This window comes from Nelumbo lutea, chromosome 3 (assembly GCF_056320005.1).
Source record: "Nelumbo lutea isolate HS-2025 chromosome 3, American lotus-T2T, whole genome shotgun sequence".
Taxonomy (NCBI): domain Eukaryota; kingdom Viridiplantae; phylum Streptophyta; class Magnoliopsida; order Proteales; family Nelumbonaceae; genus Nelumbo; species Nelumbo lutea.
In genome coordinates, this window is record NC_142686.1 from 87,599,717 (window position 1) to 87,618,152 (window position 18,436).

Consider the following 18,436-nt stretch of genomic DNA (forward strand, 5'->3'; position numbering starts at 1 on the left):
AGGCTAATCCTGAGAAGGCTATAAATAAAGGGGCCGAATTCCTCAGTTACATAACACAACAACTTGCAGAATTTTCTCTTATCATTGCCATCCCTACCCAGTTCGATCTCCTCTTGAGGAATTTATTAAGAAAGGTTCTTGATATTGTTTCTTAGCTAAAGAAACAATCTGAAGTCATGCCCACCAGCCCTAGTTCGATTCTTGTTGAAGGATCCTGGTTCTGGCTAAAGAGTCATCCTACTGATCCTACTTCATTACACACTGTGTCATCATTGGTGGACGTGGCTTTTGGTATTCTCCTTGGGTGTGAAAACCATCATTGGGAGTTATTGCTACTTCGTATTAGGTATATCCCTCTCCTTCTCTTTTGGATTCAGATCTGATCCTATTTTGAATTCAAGAATGATCTTTGAAAATGCAATTTTATAAAATAGGAACGCGATTCCCATGTGGGAGAGAAATAAATATTTGAAATTTTGCCCAACCTTCCTGCAAGGTTCAGCCACCCAAATGATGGATCTCTCATCCCCTCAGTGGTATCAGAACCATGATTTTATTCTTGAACCAAAATTGAACCAAATTTGATCTGTGCAAATCGGTAGAAACTATTCTACTCGATTTGCACAATTAGTGATTTTTCTGGGAAATCGGTTCCCAATTTTTGGGAAAATGATCTAAAAATAATTCTTTATTATTCTTTTATATATTTAGAATTGTTCTATTTATATTTCTTGAATTTTGGGTTGTTCGTATGGAGGAGATCAAAATGTTTTTTGAAGCGCAAGAAATTTGCACATGTACGATTTTCCCCATTCATTCATGGTCTGTAATTATTTCTTTTTAATTTTAAATGGAATGTATAGGAATTCAAATCTGATGTAATATTAATTGAAAAATTAGGTTTTCTATTTTATTTCATTCGAAGATGAAGCTAAAAGCGCAAAGGAGAGAATTTTGCTGATTTGGTTTCAGCGATTTGTGATTTGTAGTTTTGGAAACTGCATACAGCAAACTGATCTTTGTTTTGCAGTGTAGCAGCATTATGGACAGCCCTCTTACTGATTCTTGATTGTCATGTATCAGTTTCTTTATTTTCAAATTGTGTTCCATGAATTGAATCTTGAATTAAAAATCAAACCCTAGACTTGTTCGAACTAGATTGGACCAAACTGGTTGGACCAAATCTGTGGTTCGATGAGGGCTGTTCTTAGCCCTAAAATTTTGTATATGGGTCGAAGAGTTGATGGTTAATTGTAAGATGCAATTCGGCCCCCATCTATAAAACCCAGTTTTGGATTGTTAAAACTGCTTTAGCCCAATTCAGCATAAATGCTATATGGACCAAACTGCTCTTTGCAGTTTCGCCCATATACCTAGATAATATTATTTGATAATATTATGGGCTTTAAATGGGCTGAAAGTTTTTTTTTAATTTTAATTATGGGTTTTATAGTTATTTAATTGATTTGGTCAATTATGGATTTCATGCATGTGATGTATGTGATGTGATGTGTTGCGTACATGGGCCATAAGTGCTTGGCCCTTGTTAATTTGATAGGGACTCTTTCAAACACTGTGGCTGAATGCGCATCATTGCCATGGTGCCCTTAAGATCATTTGATGATCTCCCTTTCTCAATGGGGCCCACTTCACTTTTTCACCAAGAGGAACACCCTAGAACCCTAACCGTTTTGGGCCCACTTTGAATCTAGCTTTTTGAAAGCCAGTGGGAACCACTTTGGTTTGACCTAAATCAGATCTTGGAGGTTTTCGTTCCTTCCATTAAATATAAGTGCATGTGATAGGGAATTTCATATGATGAATTCTCTAAAGACCTTCAATCATTAGTGTGAAGGTTGGCTGCATTAGTGGGTGGAGATGCACCATAAAATTGGGCTATCCATCTGCTAATGTAGTTGGTTGGATTGCTTCATGAGAAGATAGGGCATCATAGACCGATGTGGAGGGGGCCTTTCCTAAAATGGAACTCTCTCATGGTACCTTGGTGTTCACGAACATGATGGGTGAGCACTTACTGGACAGAAATGTTTAACCTAAAATGGCTATGAACCTTGTTTGATAGAGGCCAAAGGGAAAGCTTATAAGATGAGTGGATGAGATCCTTCACAAAAGGTGGTGGGGTTTTGCAACTGAAATAGTTGGCTCCATGCACCCCATGTGGTTTCCCACATTTCCAGAGACACAACTATCTTCGTCACTAAGATCGGAGGGAATCTCAAAGATGCCCAAAATCAAAATAGATCATAGATCAAAAGCCCTTTCTATGTGATGACATGAATCAATTAGGTTGTGGACTTATAAATCTACCTTGCCTTTACCAGAAAAGGCAAACAGAAGCTTCACCAAATTGTTGGATGATAACAAACTCAAGGGTCCTAATTATGCTAACTGGTTCTGAAACCTTATGCTGGTTCTGACATCCAAGAAATTGGACAAAATTGTTAAGAACCCTGCTCCGGATCATCCGGGTGACAGGGCTTTTGTGGCCCAAATAAGAGAGTATCAAGAATGGAAAGAGAAAAATTATCTTGCCCAATGTTATATTATAGTCTCTTTAGACAATCCGATATAGTGACAATTCAATAAGATCAAACTATCCAAGGATATATTAGATAGTCTGAAGACTATGTATGAAGAGAAGAATCATTCTACTCGACAAAAGGTCTTAAAACTGTTTCTGACCACACAGATAACCGAGAACCAATAGGAGGATCATGACCATTATCTAAAGATGATGGGTTATATCAATGAACTGGAGACTCTCGGGTCAGAGCTAGATCATGACACCAAAATTGATGTTGTCCTCAATTCCTTACCTCCATCCTTCAATTAGTTTATCATGAATTACAACATGAATAAGCTAAATGTTAGCCTTTCAAAACTCAACAATATGTTGCAGAGGGCTGAAGAACTGATTAAGAAGGACAACCGATAGACATGCTTGTTAAAGGTGGCAAATCGGGCAAGAAAAAGTGGAAGGCTAAAAGCAATGTTCAGAAGAAGGGTAGCAAAACTAACAGGCAGAAAAAAGACAAGGCAATGGATGCTTGTCACTTTTGCAAGCAGACCGGCCACTGGAAGAGGAATTTTCCTCAATACCTGGAGACTAAGAAAAAAGGTATGTTCGATTCTTTCATCATAGAGACCAATCTGTTGGTCACTTCTGCTTCCTGGTGTATTGACTCTGGGGCTTTGACTCATGCGTGTAACACACTGTAGGGGTTCAAGATAAGCAGAAGATTGAATAATAGAGAAGTGACACACTATTGCAGCTACAACCATAGGAACTGTAGAACTAGTATTCAGAGAATGAACAACTGTACTGAAAGATTGTCTTTTCATACCTAATTTAGGAAGAAATTTGATTTTTGTCTCAAAATTGTGCATGGATGGATATTCTATTTTGTTTAGTAATGTGATTACTATTCAACAGAATAACAAATTCCTAGCATATGGGGAACTTGAAATGGTTTCTATGTTCTCCATCCCTCTTTAGAAACCAACATTACCAAAACTATGTTGAAAATAATCCTCAAGAAAAGAATCCATGATACAATTAGTCACACATGCCTGTGGCATTACCAACTTGGCCACATTAACATAAATCGTATCACAAGGTTGGTAAAGGATGGTCTTTTGGATTTTCTAACCGCAGAAGATCTTCTAGCCCGTGAACCTTGCCTTTAGGGTAAGATGACGAAGTGGCCATTCAACAGTAAGCCTGAAAGATCTACAGGCACACTTGATCGTATCCATACTGATGTGTATGATCCCCTGAATGTTAGGACACGTAATCAACATTTATTTTATACCCTTTACCGATGATTATTCTCGGTATGGTTACGTGTACCTAATGACACATAAGTCTAAATCCTTTGAAAAGTTCAAGGAGCTCACACAAGAAGTTGAGAAACAATTAGGGAGAGAAATTAAAGCCTTTCGATCAGATCAAGGTGGTGAGTATCTCTCTGATGAATTCAAGGACTACTTAAAGGACAATGGGATAGTATCACAATTAGCCCCTCTAGCTACACCACAACTAAATGGTGTGTCAGAGAGGAGGAACCATACCCTGTTGGATATGGTCCAATCACTTCTCGTCCACTCAGAATTACCTACATCCTTTTAGGGATATGCATTAGAGACTGCGATCTATGTGCTAAACTGAGTTCCAACAAAATCCATTCTGAAGACTCCTTATGAGCTTTGGACCGGTAAAAACCAAGTGTGAGACACTTGAAGATTTGGGGTTATCCAACACATGTTAAAAGAAATAGTGCTAACAAATTGGAATCTAAGACTAGCCATTGCCTATTTGTAGGTTACCTAATCTATGATCCGAAAGAACAAAATGTGTTTTGCACTCGAAATGCCTGTTTCTTAGAAGAAGATTGCATCCTGGAGAATCTTCAGCAAGAAGTTGTTCTTGATGAGGAGAGCCCAGGAGTAGTGGGAGATGTCCCACAAGCTCCAAATACTCAACCTAGAAGGTCTACCTGGGTATCCAGGCCTCTAGTTCATTATGGCTATGACTAAAAAATTTACTTGGTGGAAGCCACGACAAGTGAGGAGGATCCCATGATTCAAGCAAAAGCTATGTTGGACATAGATTCCCTGAAGTGGGTAGATGCCATGAAAGCCGAGATGGACTCGATGGAGACCAACAAGGTCTGGACTCTTGTGACCCACCTTCTAGGGTGAAAGCAATTGGTTGCAAGTGGATTTACAAGAGGAAAAAGGACCTAGATAGTAACATTAAGACCTATAAAGCTCGTCTTGTGGCGAAAGGGTACAATCATAAAGAGGGAATCGATTATGAGAAAACCTTTTCACCGGTGGCTATACTGAAATCTATTAGGATCTTGCTATCTGTAGCAGCATACCATAACTACGTGATTTGGAAAATGAATGTCAAAACTGCATTCCTAAATGGAGATCTCACTGAAGATATCTACATGCAGCAATTGCAAGGATTCATTGCTGCAGGTCAGGAACACATGGTATGCAAACTTAACCGATCCATATATGGACTGAAGCAGGCTTCTAGGAGTTGGAACATCTAGTTTGACTCTAATGTCAAACAATATGACTTTGAACAAAAGCTGGATGATCCCTATGTTTACAAGAAGACCAGTGGGGATAAGGTTACTGATAGTGCACAATCCAGCTGGTCCTAGCTGTCAACGACCTTGCCTCTGACTGGAGCAATAGGTGCCTGAAATGGAGGAGAAAGCAAGTAATCTCTCGGGAGAACCTGGTGAGAATGCTCCAAAGCTTAAGTTAGTATTTCCTCAAAGGCAAGATAAAACCAGATGGCACAAAGTTATCACATACCCCGTTCTTGGGGGGTAGAGATCCTTTTATAACCACTTCGCTTATTCACTCCTAAGTTTCTGTTAGGTCGGGTATGATTACCTCTGTGCTTCTACCAGTTCGGGTGTCTTCACCTCAATTGGGGTAGAACCGCCACTGCTCTCTTTGTCGGAGCCATCTCTGTAACTGGAGATGATGGTGGCAGGTGGCCGTTGAAGTGCGGCTATCAAGCGTCAGATCCCAAGTCAGTCAGGTGCACCGTCCCTGGATATGGACTCATTCAGTGTCAGGTACGGTGCGGTTGTTTAGTTCAGCATCCTGGAGGCAAAGTGCTGGAGTGGTGTGTGAGGTGAGGTCTTGAGTTCGGATAGAGGTGTGGCCGGAACTGCCATGGGGCGGGCCAGTTCGGGTTGTTTCCCTTTGTGTTTGTAAGGCTCGGGGTCCAAGGGAGAGCTTGGACTCCTTGTGAGGAGTTCAGACCATGGGTTCCTCCTTTCGGAGTTCGCGCCTCGGGTGTACTGTTGTGCCGATCTACTGCCTTTCCACGCATTGAGTGTTTACGAGGTCAGGCCAAATCTTCCTTCATTAATTGCCCCCCACTCCTCACGCAAAGGGACATGCCCTGGCGTGGGGAGTTTGCAAGGTGGCAGGTGGATTTGACCCGTACTTTGAACTGGTTTGACTAATAGCATGAAGTGTGCGTTCACTAGGATTTTTCCAGCTTCCTTGAGCGCTAAAAAGTCAGGAAACATGCCATTCCGTCTATAAATGCTGACAAATGTGACAGTGCGCGTTTATTTCAAAATTTAAAAAACGTGTCGTAGGGATACGTGACAGCGAGCATCTTTTCAAATTTGAAAAAATGCGTCGTTGTCGCCTTTAATGCAAGGAGACGTGTGCTGACGCTCTTTCAATTTCGAAAGATGTGCGGCCAGTCACGTCTCGGTTTCAGGAGACGTGCGGTCAGTGTGACTGTGGGCCGTTGGATTTGCTTTGATCAAAACCGTTGATTTTCGGTTACTGTGGGTATAAATAGTGGGGGACCCCAGTCGATTTGTCATTCTCCTGCGTTTTGCTTCTTGAGCTCGCGTCCAAGTTTCAACTCGCGTCCAAGTCTTTAGCTTGTGTTCAAGTTCCCATAGTCTGTTTGCTTTTTTCGGGTGAGTACTTTCCTGGAATCCTTCTCCGCTCGATGTCTAGCTTGGATAACCCAGACAACTCTTCGAGGGGGTCAGATGCAGGTTCTACGAACCGAACTACATCCCTCGACAGCCCTAGTGAACCCGAGGTAGAGCTCGAGTCCTGTCGAGGTCGGATGTTAGAAAAGTTTGAGCCCTCGACCATGATGCTTGAGGAACTTCACTCCCTTATTACCTAGTTCAACATGCCTAGGGAGTACACCTATTTTATTCCCTCGGGCAATTTCCCTTGGGAACACGGTCCTGATGAGATCATGGTATTCTAGGAGCAGCTCATTGCTGGGTTGCGCCTGCCTTTCCACCCCCTCATTGTCGCGGTTATGAACTACTTTAGCATTACTGTTGACTAGCTTCACCCGAATTCTATACGTAACTTGGTGGGGACAATCTCTCTACTTTGCGAATAGATCTTGCCTTTAGATCTAGAGATCTTCTCTTCCATTCTAATGCTTAAGAAGCAAGCGGGTCCCCTTCTCGGGTGTAGGCGGGTGTAATACCTGTCTCCTTGCCTAGGTTTTAAGCTTTTACACGATCTTCCCAACAAGGTCCCGGTGTGGAAATGGGACTACTTCGGGGTGCGAAGTGCATTGGGGTGGTCGTTCCAAACTGGGTGGGGGATGACTGCCCCTAATGCCGGTGTTACACTTGATAGGGAGACGGTGAAGGGCCTCCGGGAATGGGCACGGCTTGGGCTAAAATTCCACCATTATCTAATGGAGGCCAAGCTCATCGAGGCCGGTCTGAGTTCAGGTAGGTTCCTTACTCGGCTTGCTTTTGTTTTGCTCTATTCTTTTGTTTTCCTGATGCCAAGCTCTTTTTGCAGGTGTGATGGACTCAGAGAAGACTCGTGGTGGGAACCTGTTTCATGCCATGAAGAGGAGGAAGCGAGTCACCAAACGAACTCGTGCCAAGCTGCCTCGAGATGCAAAGCCTAAGGTACCAGACTACCTGTCAGTGGATCTGCCAAGGGAGCCCGAGATGGCCCCTCCAGTGCAAGAAGCGGCAGGGGCCCCTTATGCCAAGGCTACTTACACGGAGGCTCCCGCTTACTCTGAGTCTGCTTATATGCGAGCTGGACATTCAGGCTTGGGAACCCAAGGCAAGTTCAAGAGCGTGTTGTCGCCAAACCACGCTCTTCAGAAGAGTAGGGAAGCCATTTATCTTGAGGAGGTTGCGGCATGGACCGAGCTCCCTTTGAACCAGGTAGCTTGTCATGCTACCACTCATGCCATGGTGGTAAGTCAACGATTTCTTGTCGGGGACTTTGCTTTTATCTTTCTTGCTATTGTTCTTTTGATCATTTATTATTTTTCCTTTTGGTAGGTGAATTCTTCTATCCATGCCTTGGCGGCCCAAGTGGAAAGAAGCTCGAGGCAGGCGTGAGCTGCCGAAGAGGCTTCCCGTGCTGCCCAGGTGTCTTCTTGAGATGCTGAGGCAGCTTCTCGCGCTGCACAGGCCAGGCTGGTGAGGTCTCAGAGAGATGCCAAGGCCATGGGAGTTGTGGTGAAGCATATGGCGGACCTAAGGCTGGATTTGCAGCATCAAGTTGAATACCTTCAAGAGGATATTAGGGAGAGGACATAGATCTTTTCTCAAGGCATCGAGGATGCCACAAAGAAGGTCGTTGATGAATACATTGCCTCGTCGCGCTTTGATGACCTGATGGTGGCCTCGTATAGAAGGGGCTTTAAACTAAGTCGGTGGATGATCCGGAATACATACCCCAAGCTTGATATTAGTGTTATAACCACTTCATGCATTACTCAAGAGATGGCCAATGCTACAGACGATGAACCGGACTCTGAGGATGAGGCAGGACCTTCGGGTATCATTGAAGTGCCTTCTGATGGTGAAGAAGTACCTCTGGGCCTGTGAGCTCGATATTATATGTGTATATATATATATATATTTTTTTTGAAAATGTACACTCTCTTATTTTGTAATGGAATGACTTTCTTTTGGTTAAGTGTTGGTCACTCTCTCTCCCGAACTGACCGTATTTTCTGAACTGATCATATGCCCGATCTGTTTTGCCCGGGTTATACTGCACTCGTGTGGCCTGTTTTGCCTTTGCTTGCCTATGCCGAGGTCCTTGCTAGCTTGGCATTCTAGCCTTAAGGCTCTGGTAGCAACTTAGTCCACTTCACTTGGTGATCTATAGATAGTATCGTCTCAAGTTAACGATGTTCCACGCTCGGGGTACTTGTTTGCGGTCTAAAGTTTCGAGCTCGTATGCCCCCCCGAGCACTCTCTTTACTCGGTAGGGCCCTTCCCAATTCAGTCCAAGTTTGCCTATGCCGGGCTTGGGTGCCATGATCTTACAGAGAACCAGGTCGCCAATGCGGAAGTTCCGCTTCTTTACTCTGGCATTGTAGTACCGAGCTACTATTTGCTGGTAGGCTACGGTCCAGATGTACGCGAGGTCTCTTACCTCATCCGGTAGGTCGAGGTTGGTACGTAACTCATCTCCATTTGTTTGATTGTTATATGCTTCTATTCATAGTGTAGGTATTTTGATCTCCGCCGGGATTACTGCTTCAGTGTCGTAGGTGAGATTAAAGGGGGTTTCTCCTGTGGCGGTTTTTTCCGTGGTTCGGTGAGCCCATAGAACACTTGGTAGCTCGTCTACACACAACCCTTTATCTCGGTCTAGTCGTGCTTTCAGTCCGCGAAGGATAGCTCTGCTCATTACTTCTGTCTGACCGTTTGCCTGCGAGTGTGTGACCGATGTGAAGTTCTGCCAAATCCCCATATCTTGGTACCATTCCTGAAAATTGATATCCTCGAACTGATTGCCATTGTGGAAGATCAGTACCCGAGGTAACACGAAGTGACATACTATGTTCTTCCAAAAGAAGTTCTGTACATTTTGAGCTATAACTGTTGCAAGAGGTTCAGCTTTTATCCACTTTGTGAAATAATCTACTGCCACCACTAGGAACTTCCTCCCACCTGTTGCTGGCAGGAATGGCCCCAGGAGGTTGATTCCCCATTGCATAAAGGGCCATGGACTGGTGAGATACTTGAGGCCGGTGGCAGGCTAATGGTGGATATTGGCATGCTTATGACATTTGTCACATTTTTTGACAAGCTCAACGGCCTCTGCCTTCATCGTTGGCTAGTAGTACCCTTGTCGAAGTGCCTTTTGGGCGAGGGCTCTGCCCCCCAAGTGTCTGCTTCACAACCCTTCATGAGTGTCGCAGAGTACGAGCTTGGCTTTGATAGGTCACAAGCAACGCAGGTAGGGGAGCGTGTAGGACCATCGGTACAGCCATTCATCTATTATGACATATTTGGCTGCCTAGCACTGCACCCTCCTGGCTGCATTGCGGTCCGCAGGGAGGGTTCCATCTAGCAAGAAGCTTGCGAGTGGGTCGATCTAGCTCAGCTCTGCTTCAAGGACGGGAGCGACCTCCTCTGCCCCACCGAGAATGCTAGGTCGAGGTAGTCCTCTATGTACACGGTTCTCATGGCGTTGTGACTAATGCTAGCTAACCGGGACAGGGCATCGACCTTAGTGTTCTCAGACCTCGGGATTTGCCTGATGAAGTGTGACTGGAAGCTAAGTAGAGTCTCCTTTACTTTTGCCAAGTAGGCGAGCATAGTTAGCTCGTGTGCTTCGTATTCGCCCATAACCTGGTTGACCACAAGCTAGGAATCGCTGGAGATAACTATGTGTTTTGCTCTTACCTTTCGCGCTAGGTTCAGCCCGGCTATCAATGCCTCATACTCCGCCTTGTTGTTGGATGCCACGAACTCAAAGTGTAGTGCGTATTCCAATTTCGTGCCACCTGGGCCGTGCAGGACTATTCCAGCCTCGCTGCCCTGTTGATTCGAGGAGCCATCTACGTGAAGGATCCAGGGCTCCTCATCCCAGTTCGCGTTTGGCCTACCTAGGAGAGATGCCATCTTGGTTGCTACTTCATGGGGTTCAGACTCTATTAGCTTGAGAGCTTCGTGCTCACCCGAACTGGGGATCTCAGGCTCAACCGGCCTAGGGACTTCGAGGTTGAACGTGCACTCAGTGATGAAATTTGCTAAGGCTTGGGCCTTAATAGCAGTTTGTGGCTTATACTGGAGGTCGTACTCGTTGAGCTCGATGGCCCACTTCGTCAGCCGACCGGAAACCTCGGGCTTGAATAGGACTTGTCTCAGAAGTTTGTCAGTCAAGATGATGACAGTGTGAGCCTAAAAATATGGGCAGAGTTTCCGAGTTGCAATTGTCAGTGTGTATGCCAGCTTTTCTATCTGTGGGTATCTCGTCTCTGTTCCCTGCAAAATTTTACTAACATAATGGATGGGTCATTGGACCCGATCTACTTCTTTTATTAGTACCGAACTGACCACCTCATCGCTTGCCGAGAGGTACTGTTCTAAGACCTCGCCCTCCTCGGGCCTGGTTAAGATTGGCACACTAGCGAGGTAGTTTTTTAGTTGTCAAATGCGAGCTGGCAGTCTTGGGTCCATTCGAACCCTTTGCCTTTAATTGCTTTAAAGAAAGGCAGACAGTGGTCTGCCGACTTGGACATGAAGCGGCTCAGAGTGACTATGCGGCCGTTTAGCCTCTTAACCTCTTTTACTTTTCGGGGCGGTCTCATATCTAGGATAGCCTTTATCTTGTCCGAGCTGGCCTCAATACCACGCTGGTTGACGATATACCCTAAGAACTTACCCGAGGTGACACCGAAGACACACTTGTTTGGGTTCAGTTTCATGCTAAATTGATGCAGAATTTGGAATATAGAATGTAAGTCTTGTATTAATTCATGCAAAAACTGCATCTTGATGACCATGTCGTCTACATAACATTCTATCTTCATGCCAATTAAGGGCTGAAACAGCTTATTCACAAATCTTTGGAAGGTCGCCCCAGCATTCTTCAGTCCGAAGGGCATGACCTTGTAGCTATATAGGCCGAACTCGGTTATGAAGGTGGTTTTTTCCTCATCGGATTGGTCCATCCTGATTTGGTTGTAGCCTGAGTAGGCGTCCAAGAAGCTTAGCAACTCATGTCCCGAGGTCGTGTCCACTAGGCGGTCAATTCTAGGGAAGGGGAAGCAATCTTTCGGGCAAGCTCGGTTCAGGTCGGTGTAGTCAACGCACATGCACCACTTGTCGTTTGCCTTTTGTACCAGTACTGGGTTGGCTACCCAACTCTGGTAATGAACTTCCCTTATGAAGTTTGCTGCGAGGAGCTTTTCGACCTCCTCGTCGACCGCCCTCCAGCGCTTTGGGGCTAAGTTGCGTTTGTTCCATCTAACGGATCTAACTACAGGGTCAGTATTAAGTTTTTGAGTTATAAGGTTGGGGTCAATGTCGGGCATATCGGCTGTGGACCATGTAAAAATATCTAAATTTTGAAGTAAGAAACTTACCAGTTCGGATCGTAGAGGTTCCTAGACGAAAACACCGATCTGTAGCGCCCGTGATGGGTCCATAATTGAAGTTGGGATCATGACCGTTTCTTTTGTGGATGCAACTCATTCTTCGCCTTCCTCCGTAAGCCACTCCAGTTCGAGGTCGTCGGCCACCTTGGTTTTTCCCTTCAGGGTGGCAACATAACACTTGCGGGACTCAAGTTGGTCGCCCCGCGCTACCCCCACACCAAAGTCTATAGGGAACTTCATTGCCAAGTAGTAGGTGGAGACCACTGCCTGTAGGACATGCGTGATTGGCCGCTCTATTATGGCATTGTATGGGAAGCGAGTCGTGACCACCTGGAAATCATGGTTGAGTCTGACCGCACAAGGCCATGTGCCGACTTCCATAGGTACTGTTATTTTCCCGAGGGGCCTGACTTCTTCTCCGTTGAAGCCCACCAGAGGAGTATTCGTGGGCTTTAACTCGTTTCTCTGCAACTGAAGCTGGTCAAATGCCGACTTGAAGAGAATGTCCATCGAGCTGCCCGAATTGACAAGTACGTGCCTGACTTCGAAGTCGCTGATCCTTAGTTATATGACAATCGCATCACTGTGAGGGTAGTGGACCCCTTGCACACCGTCTTCCATGAAGAAAATCAGCTCCTCTGTCTTCGGCCTCTTCGGAGGGTTCTGTTCTTCTCGGGAAGCTTCGCAAACTGACACCCGAGCCACTGCCGAAGAATAACCTGCTACCACCAAACCTCCCACTATCATGTGGATGGTTCCCCAAATTGGCCTCTCTTCCGGAGGCTGTCTTTGCGGCGGTTCGACCGGCCTGCTGCTGGATTCAGGGGCGTCCCTACCATGCTCCCCTTGCCGACCTATCTTATTATTATTATTATTATTATTATTATTATTATTATTATTATGCTGTACAAAATTTCTCAAGTACCCGCGACGGATGGGTCCCTCTATCTCGTCCTGGAGATTATTACACTGTTCGGTACTATGACCGTGATCTTTATGGAAACTGCAGTACAAATTTTTGTTTCTCTCGTTTGGGTTTCCTTTTAGGCGAGGTGGCCATTTTACATATGGGGCATCTTTGATCATCATCAAGATCTCGGCCCGCCTTGTGTTTAAGGGTGTGTAGTCCTTCTAAGCTGCTAAGGGAGCTCAGAACGGCTGGCTCGGTTTGTCTCCCAAGCCAGTTTTTTCTTCTATCGTTTGGGTTGGAGGATCCGCCTTCCCTCTTCCTTTTCTTTATCCTACTTTCGGTCCTTTGTTTGATCTCTTCCTCTATTCTGATGAACTTATCCGCAAGCTTGAGGAATTCAGCTACGGTCGCGGGCTGGCTAGCTACCATGTGCCATTTGAACTCCTTGTGTATTACTCCTCTCTTGGCCGTCGTGAGCTGCACCGCGGGGTTTAATCGCGGTATTTGCAAGCATGCGTCATTTGTTAGATAGTTTTGTATGCCCTTAGCTTCAACCAAAATGATGTACTTTATGAGTTTATTGTAAATGAATAAAAGTGCATATTTGATTCATGTTCCCTTGGTATGTTTCTATGAAATACCCTTAAACTGGACACTTAATGAGACACGTGTTAGTTTAGAATGTTCATAGCCAGTGGGTCGGTCTGGGGAGACCTATCCTGACAAGGCTGACATTGTGGTGCCACCTAGTCGGTTGGGGTGGCTTGTCTCAGCTACCAGGGTGAGACCCTAGGCACATACAGTGTGGGATTATTTGAATCTTTGAACTGGACCAGATTTCCAGTATTGCCCTGGACCTTGGAGATTGATGGGAAAAACTGGAAAGTTACACCCGACCCCTAGACTCGATTATGATACTGCACTAAGTGTTGGATTGGGCTGTCTTTGATGTACCAATCAGTGAGATCCTTAGCGGGGGTCAAAACCTGGGTATGTTGGGACAGTCTGAGAATTCATCTGAGTGGGTGATCATAGTGACAGGATCAGCCCCTTTGTCGGACAATGGTAATGATCGAGGATGCACTCTCACTGATGGAAACTAAGACTGCCGGCAGCCGATTTCAATCGTTGAGATTTGTTTTGCAAAATATATTTTATATGAGATATAAAAGTATATATATTATGGTTTCAAAATGTTTGCAAATAGGTTTTAATTCCTGGAATCCATAAATGAGAGAGTGCAACACTGTTCCTTGCAGCCGAGGGAGAGGTCCTCTCTTGTCGGGCAATGTATGATCATTATGGGCTGAGAGGTTAAGTATAAGGCCATTGAGGATAATACCTGATGGGTTAATCTTGCATCTGCCCATAGTCCCTGGGTGTTACAAGGTGGCTTGGCCCAGGGACCACTTAGGGTAAGTGTTGGGCCCATAGAGCCCATCTGATGGGTTTCAGGGGGTGCACTGTCCATAACAGTGTATTCGGCTAGGCCTTGTAACAAAGGCTGGGTTGAACCCATGTGGCTGATGTGTAGATCAATGTTTGGGTCCCACGCCATACAAGGAAGCCCAACTGGGCAGCAGTTTGGAAGGCTTAATGAATACATAACCTTAAATGGACCTTAAGCCCATTTCGAACTGGGCTAATTTGATTAGTCTTTAAGGGGCGAATTCTGAGATAAGATCAGCTGATAAGATTGGGCCCACACCCTATCCACTCAGAGAGTCCAAGATCTAAATGTGATTTAGATTTGGAAACTTCCTAATTAGATTAGGAGCTGGCTGATCTAATCTACAAATAAGATAAGGATTATCCCTTATCTTAAAGGGACTTCTAATCCAGATATGATTTGGGTTAGCAACTCCTAATGGGATTAGGAGCTGATCCCTTTAAGACTATAAAAAGAAGAGGGGGCGGCAGCCTTTAGACACAACATCCAACAGACTCAAGTCTTGTCTTCAGAGTTGAGATCACAGAGGAGAGAATTCTGCACCCTACAAATTCTTTCTAGCCGCCTCCTTCCTGCAACCGCCACCTATAGCAGTTCGATCTCCATTGTTTGGGAGAAATCAAGATTGGATCTTCATTCCAATCTTTTGGAGAAAAGATTGGTAGAAGTTGTATTCACAAGCCATCCAAGTGATTCTTGGGAAGAATCAAGTTCTTAGGAAGGACACTGTTGATTCTGCTCCACCTTGCAATGCGCCATCTTCAGTGGGAGCAGATTTTGGTTTCTACCTTGGGCGTGAACACCTCCATTGAGAGATACTATTTCTCTGTATCAGGTATTATCTCTCTCTCCTCCTTTTGGTTCATATCTGGTTCAGTTTATGGTTCAAGAATGATCCTTGAAAATATGATTTTCTAAATAGGGAATTCGATTCCCAGTTGAAGGGAAAGAAAAATTTTTGAAATTCGCCCCCTTTATTCCGCAATCTTGGGCGTCCATGTGATGAATTTCCTATCCCTTCATTATTGAACCGCTTGATGTAGCCCCGGATGGACTCTCCTTCCCTCTGGACTACTCCAAAGATGCTTTCCTCGGTTTTGGGGCACCGCTTGCTAGTAACAAAGTGTGCGGTGAAGACCTGCACGAACTGGGTCCAGCTTCTTATTGACCCGGGGGCCAGGTTCCTGTACTAGGTGTGCGTCACCCCTGAAGGTGGTGGTAAAGGCCATGCACATGCACGATTCACTGGCCCTTGCTAGGTGCATTTGGGACTGGAAGGCATCGACGTGGTCGTTGGGGTCGAAGGACCCATCATACTTGTCTAAAGAGGGAAGTTTGAAGTCTTTGGGCATGGGGACTACAAGGAGTTTTGATGAGAGGGGGGAAGGAACTGAGAGATTAGGGGCAGCTTTTAACTCATCTGAGTTTGTCTCTTCTTTACCTCTGAGCTCGGGTAGGACACGGGTGGCAGTTCGGCGACTTCGCTGGTGTCATCATTGCTGAGTGGGCCTGGTACTGGCGCTACTCGCCTCTATGTTGCCGAGCTCGATGGGCCCAGAATGTTGGTAGTCCGCCGCTAGGATGCTGAATCGGTTCTCTGTGGGTGGGAGCCCAGACTTGGAGTGTCGAGGTACTGACTTGGTGGGCGAGGTTCCCGACCCGCCGGTGAGCTACGAGGTGGGGGTGGTTTTTCTTTCCCCTCAGCCCGGGATGAGGCCTGGCTCTTAGGGGGTTCTAAAGTTGGGAGGCTTCTCCTCGGTGATGGCATCCACCCTAAGGGGAGGGTTTAACTGGCTTTGGAGCAGGGTGTTGAGGTGGAAGTTGTGGTTAGTTAAGAGGAGGCAGTTGGGGGAACTGCTGCTGATAGTGATACTGAGAGTGGTGGTGCAGTACTTGGTGCTGCTGGAGCTGATGCTGCTGGAATTGTTGCATTTGGGCTTGCATTGCCCGCATGCACTGCATCAGGTCGTCAAACTGGCTCTGGCTAGTCGCCAGGGGGACAGCAGTTGGTTCGGTAAAGGTTGTCTCAACAGGTAGAGGAAGGGGGACATTCACGACGGGAAGGTTCACTGGCGCCATTGCTCGTGGCGCAGTCAGGCTGGGGATCCCATCCACTGGAAGGGGGATGGTGAACTGTCCAATGCACACCTTGGGGACTTGAAGTTGTTCCCCAGGGGCGTTCATCTCCATGCTATGTACGGCATTGCTGGAAGAAGCCATGAGTGTTGGGGTTTCTTGGAGAAAAAGGGGTTATAAGAGTTTTAGAGGGAGGCTTTTAGAAGCATTTCCCACAGACGGCGCCAATTGATAGTGCGCAATCCAGCCGGTCCTAGCTATAAACAACCTTGCCTCTAATTGGAGCAACAAGTGCCTGAAACAGAGGAGAAAGTGAGTAATCTCTGGGGAAGAACCCGGTTAGAATGCTTCGAAGCTTAAGTTAGTATTTCCTCAAAGGCAAGATAAAACCAGATGGCGCAAAGTTATCACATACCTCGTTCTTGGGGGGTAGAGAGCCTTTTATAACCACTTCGCACACTCACTCCCAAGCTTATGTCAGGTTGGGTATGATTACCTCTGCGCTTCTACTAGTTAAGGTGTCATCACCTCTACTGGAGCAGAACCACCACTACTCTCTTTGTCGGAGCCGTCTCTATAACTAGAGATGGCGGTGGCAGGTGCAGTGGTAGGTGGCCGCTGAAGTGCAGCTGTCAAGCGTCCTATCCCAAGTCAGTCAGGTGCGCCGCCCCTGGATACAGACTCCTTCCTTGTCAGGTATGGTGCGGTTGTTCAATTCGGCATCCTGGAGGCGAAGTGCTGGAGTGGTGTGCGAGGTGAGGTCTTGAGTTCGGATAGAGGTGTGGCCCAAACTTCCATGGGGTGTGCCAGTTTGGGTTGTTGCCCTTTGTGTTTGTAAGGCTCGGGGTCCAAGGGAGAGCTCGGGCTCCTTGTGGAGAGTTCAGACCGCGGGTTCCTCCTTTCAGAACTCGCGCCCCGGGCGTACTGTTGTGCCGAGCTGCTGCCTTTCCACGTGTTGAGTCATTACAAGGTTGGGCCAAATCTTCCTTCATCAGTTATGTTCTTGGTTCTATATGTAGATTACATTCTAATCATTGGGAATGATGTAGGAATGTGAACTACGGTGAAAGTGTGGCTTTCACAGTAATTCTCCATGAAAGATCTTAGAGAAGCCATCTATATCTTGGGACTAAAACTTTATAGAGATAGATCGAAAAGGATAATAGGATTATCCTAATCTACTTACATTGACAAAATTATCAAGAGATAAAGTATGGAGAACTCCAAGAAAAAAATGTTCCTTTCAAGCATGGAGTCACTCTCTCCAAGGGTATGTATCCAAAACTCCCGAGGAGATTAAGGGTGTGAAGGAGATTCCCTATGCCTCAGCCGTAGGGAGCATCATGTATGCCATGCTGTGTATTCGTCCAGACATTGCTTAGGCAGTGAGTGTGGTAAATAGATACCAGTCTCACCCAGGATAGGAACACTGGATAACTATGAAAAACATACTGAATACCTTCCAAGGACAAAAGAATTTTGTCTGGTATTTGATGGTTGTTCACTACAAATCCAAGGGTATATTGATGCCGATTTTCAATCATATCTAGATGATAGAAAGTCTACATCTGGGTACATCTTTACGATGGGGGCCTATGTAGTTAGCTAGAAAAGCAGTAAACAAGGTTCCATCACAGATTCTATGACCGAAGCCGAATATGTTGCCGTAAGTGAAGCTGCTAAAGAAGTCGTCTGGATGTAGAAAAGTTCATTCAGGAATTAGGAGTAGTTCCGTCCAGTACATCACCCATTCGACAACAATGGAGCTATAGCTTAGGCTATGGAGTCACGAGCCCACTTGAAGTCGAAGCACGTCGAGAGGAAGTACCATGAACTACGGGAGATAGTTGGTAGAGGGGACGTCCTAATTCAGAAAGTAGCATCAGTGCAAAATGTGGCTGACCCATTAACTAAGCCACTTACACAGAAAGTGCTTGATAAACATGTGGAAAGTATGAGATTCTGGCTTGTATCCGATTGGACCTAAGTGCAAGTGGGAGCTATTAGATAGTTATACCCTTCGCTCCAATCAGATTGATGTATCTTTTAACATTTATTGTAAATGAATAAAGTACATAAT